This window comes from Neurospora crassa, linkage group VI, assembly GCF_000182925.2.
Source record: "Neurospora crassa OR74A linkage group VI, whole genome shotgun sequence".
Lineage (NCBI taxonomy): Eukaryota > Fungi > Ascomycota > Sordariomycetes > Sordariales > Sordariaceae > Neurospora > Neurospora crassa.
In genome coordinates this window covers 1,330,469-1,339,373 of record NC_026506.1, presented here as the reverse complement: position 1 = coordinate 1,339,373, position 8,905 = coordinate 1,330,469, and positions in this window count along the sequence as shown.

Genomic DNA, 8,905 nt, shown 5'->3' with positions numbered 1-8,905 from the left:
CGCGTAGGATTATTAACGATAACGCCCATATCGGGTCGGGCTCGCGGGAAGGATAATCTAGCACCGCGCCGAAGCGTTAAACTAGTACGAGGTTCTATAACGCTCGTTAGCGGATGAATAGAGTTTGTATAGGTATAAAAGAGGTTCAATGGAGCGTAGTTTATTATAGTCGGTAGCTATTAATATATTTTTAGATTAACCCCTAATTTACTATTCCCTACGTATAGCTACGACCGTAATCACTTTAGCCTACCTTTCGCCTACGTTCCTAATAAATTAATAGTTCTTCTTCCGGGAGTTGAGCCGATATTATTAAAATATATATACGTAGCGGCTGGTTTATTTCTCGTACCGCTAAAACTACTCCTCGTCCCTCTTATATTACTACCCTTATAGTTATTATAATTAAAATAATCCAACCTCCTCTACCTTTATTATAATAATGCTAACCTACTATAAAATTTATTGAAGAAAATAGTAATAAAGATTACCCCCTTATACCGCTCCGGGCTTTCTATTTGTACCCCCAAACCTTAGAAGCTAATAAATTCGTATATAAATAGTAATTATTCGAATTTTAGTTTATTATAATTAAACTCCTCCTTAATTACTTCCCTTTGTATATATTTTAGTAAGAATAGCTTACTTTCGTTAGCCTCGCCGAATAAAATTTAGTAGGAAATTACCCTCCTATCCTTACTAGGTTTTATTATTAAAATTACCTCTTTTATAATTAAATTCGTATTTCTACTATAACTTCCCTTACTACCCCTTCGTTAGTAGCTATTACTATAATTACTCCTTTATTAATTATAGCTATATTAATTTATACTAAGCACTGTCCTAAATATAATATTACTAAATTTATTAGTAAAAGCTTCTTATAATTATAAAATTATTTCTATAATATTAATATATATTTCTAAGAGTACCCCCGTACTTCCCTCTTATTCGCCGTTAGTTATATTAAGGGTAATCCTAAGAATATATAAATTAAATATATATTAATTCTCTATAGTAAGCCCGGGTATAATATTATTTATAATATACCTACATAGAACGACCTCTATACTTTCTTAGAAATTAAATATAATAGTAATACCTAGGCTATTGAACGATCCGCTTTTAATAAATTCGAATGTATATAGTAAAGTGCTTCGGAAACCGTTCGTAACTTTTATAACTGTTATTATACTAAAGAATTTAATTTATTATATAATTAATTAAAATATATTCGGATTGTTATTTAGGTTAACCAATTGTACCCCCTTTTTAAATAAAGTATTTTTTTAACGGCTAATATTAATATAATAAACGAAATAATAGCGTATATAAAATAGTTAGAAGGTTTAAAGAATATTAAATTATCCGTATTATATTATTAAAATTAGATATCTTTAAAGTATATTCCGTCGTCTTTTTTATTTTCGTACCCTCCTACTTCCTCTTTAAATACTCTTTCTTAATCGTCCTATAATAATAATCCCTCCGACTTTCTCCGTTACCCCCTTACTACTTTCTAAATAAACCCTAATCTTATTTATTCCTTTTATTATTAAAAAAACTATATGTATAATTAGTATACTTAATTGAAGTTACTAAATACTTACTATAAATATAGTATAATAGGCTATTTCGTAGTAATATACCCGAACCGAGCCTATTACAATTGTAATTAGGTTGGCTATTTAGTACGGAATTACCCTATTCTTATAAATACCCCTTTGTATAGAGTAAATACTAAGCTAATTGCGGCTAAAGCGGCGGTTGTAACTGCTTAGGATAATGTAGGTGGATTGTAAATATACCTAGAGACGAGGTTATTAGTAAAGATTTATAGAGATTAGTAGAGTATATAAGGGTTAATAGATTTGGGCGCGGAATTAAACTTAATTAATAGGCATTTACTTCTATCGAACGTAAAAATTAATCCGGTACCCTATTATCTTATTAATTTCTCCCTTCGGCCTATTCCTATATATAGTACAATTACCTATTTTATAAAAATATATAATTTTTATAGTACTAAGCGGACGAAGCGAATTACTTTTATTATAATTAAATCCCCGGCCGTAGAAATTATCCTTAATTACCCCTAGCTTTATAAGTAGAACCCTAATATTAATTAATAGTAATAATCGTTTCGGTTTTATATTAAAGCCGGCGATCTCGTATTAAATATAGTACTAGCGAAGGAAGTATATAATACTATAGCCGTCCTAGTAGGGCTTTAGTAGAATTTAATTCTACTATTAAACCTTCGGGAAATAGTAAGGGTAGAAGAAGGTTTCTACCTTCCTGTATATACGAATATCCTATTCAAAATCCCCTCTTCTTTAGTATTAAAGCTCGTAGCCCTACTTATTATAATAGAATCTACCGAATCGCCTTTAATCCCTACCCTCCTAGTAAAGGTTTTTCGAATAATATTTAATAGCATTTACCCTGCCCTAGTACCCCTTGTAGAACTAGCGCTATTATAACCCTTAGAATTACTAAAGGAAATAAAAGGCGAATTTACTATCTTTAAATTAATTATTCTGCTGGAGTACGAAGAATTCTAATCGATATTCGAAGCTTCGGCTATACTCCTACCCTAATATAACTAGCTAGAGTATTATATTAATTTAATTAAAGGGGAGTTAGCGCTTTAAGGACCGATTTATATATTAAATATTAAGGAATTAGAAATATTATATAAATAATTAGTAGAAATATTCTAAAAAGGATAGATTTGTCCCTCTATTAATCTAGCGGGTACCTCTATTATTTTTATTCTGAAGAAGGGTAAAAAATTAAAACTCTATATTAATTTTAGGGCGTTAAATAAAGTTATAAAGAAAAATCGGACAGTATTACCCCTTATTTAAGAAATTTTTAATTAATTATTATTAGCTAAGGTCTTTATAAAATTAGATTTAAAGGATATATACTATTAAATTTAGATTCGAAAGAGAAATAAAGAGAAGACGGCGTTTCGTACGAAGTACAGGCACTATAAATTCTTAATTATATTAATAGGATTAACGAATATACTAGTAATATTTTAAATGTATATTAATAATATATTAGTAGGGCTAATAAATATAATATATATTATTTACTTTAATAATATCCTAATTTATAGTAAAAATAAAGAAGATTATATTAATTACATTAAGGAAGTCCTTCAACGATTATAGGATTATAACCTCTATATAAATCTAAGTAAATACGAATTTTATATAAAACGGGTATTGTTCTTAGGATATATTATCTCCCCAAAAAGTATATTAATAAATTTAAAGAGGGTAATAGTAATTATAGAATAGGAAGTTCTAACGAACGTTTATAATATTTAAGTTTTTTTAAGGTTTATAGGGTTTTATTAATACTTTGTAATATTATACTCTAAAGTAACTATACCCCTAATGGAGTTATTAAAGGGGGATAAACGGAAGCTGTTCGAATTTATAGCGGAAGTAGAAGAAGTATTCGAGGAATTTAAAAAACTATTTTAGAAAGTTCCTATATTATATTATTTCGACCTAGCGTTATAAATCCGAATAGAGACGGACGTATTGGACTTCGTAATCGGAGCGGTTTTTATATAATTATATAACAATAAGTAGCACCTAATAATTTTCTTCTCGAAGAAGAAATCGCCGGAGGAAATTAAGTATAGGGTTAGGGATAGAGAATTATTAATAATCGTAGGAGTATTGAAAGTGTAGAAGTAATATTTATTGTATATAAATAAACTATTTTTAATAATTATAGATTATTTAAATTTATAATATTTTTAAAATAAGGAATAAGTGAGTACGAAGTAGAATTAGTAGGTATTAGAATTAGTAGTATATAATTTTAAGATTGAATATCGTCCGGGAAAGTTAAATTTAGCGGATAGGCTATCGAGGAAATTGTAATTGTAAGGAGGAAAATTGGAGGTAGGGGGCGATTACTTATTAATAAAGGTTATTGAAGGGAGCGAAGAGAAGGGTTGGGCGATAAAGGAAAATTAAATATTAAGGACGCTAATAAAATAAATAATTTTAATTAAAAAGGAAGTTTAAAAGACGGTGGCGGAGGAGAGAGAATAGTAATAGGATATAAGTGAAATAAAAGAAGGTTAAGCGTTGGAGGATGAAAGGGTTAAATTGCGGGAAGAAAGGCGGAATTCGTAGGGGGAGGATAGGCTAAATAGGGAGGAGAGGAAGCGAAAGGAAATTAAAAGTAATAGTAGAGAGGACGGAATAGTAAGGAAAAGGGTAAAATTTGTAAGTAAAGCTACTGTTAAATTAAGGAGGGAAAATAAAGGTATTATTATAAAAAATATCGGCGGATATATAATAGTAGCGAGGGTATGGAAGGACGAAGAGTAATTACTATTATTAAAGTAGTAATTATTAGAGGTGTAGAAGGAAGATTTATTTATTATTAAAGAAGTATAGAAGAATAGTGAAGGGGGGAAATGAATAAAGAATTAGAAAATAGGGGAAAATAAAATACTATAGTATTAATATTAAATCTACGTCCCGAAACGGATGTAGGCCGAGTTACTCTATACTTACTATAATATAGCGATAGCTAGATACTTAAATTAAAGGAAGATATTAAAGCGTATTAATTAATTTTACTATTGGTTTACTATTACGATTAATATTAAATCCTATATTTATAAATATTTAGCGTACTAGAAAGCCAAACCTCGTAACCATTAACTATATAAGTTATTAAAATCGTTATTTATCCTTACTATCCCTTAGTAAAATATTTTGTATAATTTTATTACTAGAATATTAAAATTATTTAATTTTATATTTAATTAGATTTATAATATAATTTTTATTATTATTGACCGTTTTACTAAATATGCTTTATATATCCCTATATAGAAGACGATTAATGTTTGGCAATTTATATTCCTCTTTTAGCAAAACGTTTTTTAATAATTTAGCCTCCCGGACTCTATTATATTAAATAGAAGCAACCTATTTATAAACTAATTTTGGAAGACTTATTGTAAATTTTTAGATATTTATAAACGCCTTAGTATAGCCTAATATCCCTAAACGGACGGACAAATAGAGAAGCAAAACTAGAATTTAGAATTATACTTTTAGATCTTCTATAATATAGAATAGGTTAATTAAATTAAAAAGATTATACTAATGCAATAGACGTATAATAATTATTTCTATACCGCTATTAGAAAATCCCCTTCGGAATTACTCTTTAAGTATTATTCTTAAGGACTAATAAATCCGAAGCGAAGGCGGAGGACGGTCCTTCTAATAGTAACTACCAATTAGATTAATAAATTATTTTGTAAGTAATTAGAAATTATAGTAATTTTAGAGGTTATTAATTAAGGGTATATAAAATAGTATAATAAAGCCCAGAAATTAAAAGAATTCGATATTGGAAATTAAGTTTTACTTAATACGAAATATATTAAATAATACTACTTAAATACTAAATTAATAAATAAATTTTTAGGACCTTTCTAAATTACTAAGGTTATTAGGGAGAAGAAGATAGTATACCGACTTATACTCCCTATATATTACTGAATCTACTTAATATTCCCTATTATTCTATTAGAGCCGTACTATAAGGATTCCGCTATAGTAGCGCTACGAAGGGAAGTTATAAATATTAAGGAGGATAATATTTAGTACGAAATTGAGGTAATTATAAAGTATTATAAATCCGGCTGCTAATGTTAGTTTTAGGTTAAATAGAAGGGGTATTCGGATAATGAGAATTCGTAGGTTTTATACGAGGATATAAATTATTTAGACCTATTTAAAGAATATAAAGTTAAGGAAATATAGTAGTAGCGTACTAGTAGCGGGCCGACTATTAGGTTAATAAAGATTAATTAAGTAGTAAAAGGAGAATAGTAATTATTAAAAATATAAAGTAGAAACGTAAAATGTAAATATAAGACGTAAAATGTAAATGTAAAACGCAAACGTAAAACGTAAGATATAAACGTAAAATATAAATGTAAGATATAAAACGTAAATATAAAACGCAAATATAAAATATAAAACGTAGATGTAAGACGTAGAAGTGAAGTATAAAATAAATATATAAAAATAGAAATATAAGAGTAGAAATATAAAGTAGAAATATAAATAAAAATACGAAAGTAAAGACGTAAGGTAGAAATATAAAGTAGAAACGTAAAGTAGAAATATAAAGTAGAAATAATAAATAAAATAAAAAATAGGAAGGGAAGGTAATTTAATTTAATATAGGATATTAATAAAGCGCTAAATAGAATATAGTTTATATTTTCTATTATTACCCTAAATAAAAAAATCCTTAGTAGCGTCCGCTATTATTGATATAGGATTAGAACCTACGATTTTAAAAGGAATATTTCCGTACGCTACCGCGCCTATTAATAATATTTGTAAATACTACCTTATATTATTTACTTATAATCCTCCTATATAAATTCTAATAATTCGTCTAATTTTCTATTTAGTAATACTAATTTTCTATTAACTAATTAACGCTAGGGACTATAGTTATAACTGGGGGAGGGGGGGATATAAGTAGGAATATTCGGTGTAAAGATATTTATAGGGGAGCTAGGGGGGGCCGCTGGATTGATATTAGTATTAGTATTACTAATATTATAGTAGTTTAACTTTAAGTAATTTTTATAATTAAAATTAGGAATACGAAATATTTTAAATAATATTGCGGGGAGACTATTATTAATTAGGCGCGCTTATATTATAGCTTAAAATACTACTGCGGAATAATGTAATTACTATAAGAGGGGGGTAAGTAGGGGGCTATTAGTATTAGTAAAGCGTATAATTTTAATTACTATATTCTATATAACGTTCTATAAATTGTAAATACTACGAGGGACCTTAAGTATATAACGGCGCATTGTTAGCGAATATTGCGATTTTTCGTTGAATTTTGGAAGGAAAAGATGTTAGCGAAGTAAAAAAAAAAAAAAAAAAAAAAAAAAAAAAAAAAAAAAAAAAAAAAAAAAAAAAAAAAAAAAAAAAACGTACCTTTAATCTAGCAGGTGTTCTAGCCAATTAACTTAAAAACTTCGCGTAGGTTTAGGGCTAGAGCGTTCGCGAACGCTTGGGCTAGAGTAATACTATATCCTAAGTAGGCGAAAGGATGGATATTACTAAAAAATAAAAAAGAAAATAACTAGGTAAAGGTTAGTAATAAATATAAAGCGAAAAGAAGGGGAGGACGGAGTAGAAAGAGGAAAATAGAGAAAGGAAATAAATGTATTAATTAAACGTAGTAGGAAGGCGGGGATTAATATATAAATATATAGTAGCGAGGTGTATATTCGGGGGGGGGGGGCGGTGCGGGCGAGGGGGGGGCGGATATAATAATAAAAATAAGGATGGGAGGAAGAAGAAAAGGAGAGGCGAAGAGGGTAGGCGGAAGGGGCGTTATATAAATAAGGGAGGAGGTCTTTATACGAATATAAATTGAGGTAAGTAAATATAATTTTAGGTAGGCGAATATAAAATAATATAGGGTAAGAAGAGTATTAAGTAATTATATAGGTAATAGGAGGGGGTAAATAGAAGGATAAGACGAAGGCGATAGTTAAAAGGGGAAGGATAGAACGAATAGGTAGTAGCAACGGTTATAAAAAAATAGAAGAGAAAGGTAGAAAATAGGAAAGTATATAATTCGGATTATAGTAAAGAGAGTGGGGGTAATAGTTAAGAATCGTACTATTAAAATAAAAAGAGTAATATAAAAAATAAGGCGAAGGTAATGGGAAGGCGATTAAGAAGGAATAATATAAGTAAGGGAGGTTTATAGAGGAAGTAATATATAGAATTATAGGAGGTGAAGGAAGGAAACGAAGGTCCTAAGGACGGAATTTATAGGGAGGGGGATTATATTTAAATATTATAGTAAGTTATAGTAGGTATAAATAATTAAATAGAAAATAACCTATAAAAAGAGCTTTAGGATTCAATTATATAAATATTATATAATAGACGTAAATAATGGAAGGTACCCTACGAGAATATTAAGCTACGCTGCAAATACGGATAATAGAGAATATTTAGTAAGAGGAATTACGAAGTATAATTATATTAGTATCCTAAAATATTTATTAACGTTCTTAAATTCGGTATAGTACTCTTTATTAAGTAAAACGATATTTATTACTTCGTACGCTAGTAGGACGATAGTTTTAATAATAGTTAGGAATCCAATTAACTTCTTAAATTTAATACTAGTTTCGTATTTATATTAGAAATTATAAGAATAGATATTACAATACCGATATTCTAGTAAATAGTATATTAAATAGTTAGATTTAATACCGGTTTCGTATTTATACTAAAATTTATAAGAATAGATATTATAATACCGATATTCTAACGGGCGGCTCGCTATATTTAGAATTCGTAAGAATAGATATTATAATACTAATATTTAGGTAGGCGGTTTCGTATCCGTATTTAGAGCTTAGGAGAAGGAATATTATAATATTAATATTCTAGTAAGCGGCTCGCCGGCGGCGAAATAGCTATAATATCCGGAATATAGCGTCGGCGGTTATTACGAGTAACGGTTCGCTAGAACTAAGGGGCGAGGATACTGCACCTTCGCTAGTAATACAATTTAACAATATTATAATAATATAATATTAATACCCTCTGCTATTTAACTGGGATCTATTATAAATTATAAAGGTTCTAAGGATAGAACTTATAAAGGGGGGGGTTGTATTAGGAGGCTAAGAGCTTATATATAGAAGTACTTTAACGGTTGCTACTCCCCTTCGTTAACTGATGCGTAGGATTATTAATAATAATACTTATATTGGGTTGGGTTTGTAGGAAGGATAATCCGGTATTGCGCTGAGGCGTTAAATTAGTATGAGGCTTTATAATATTCG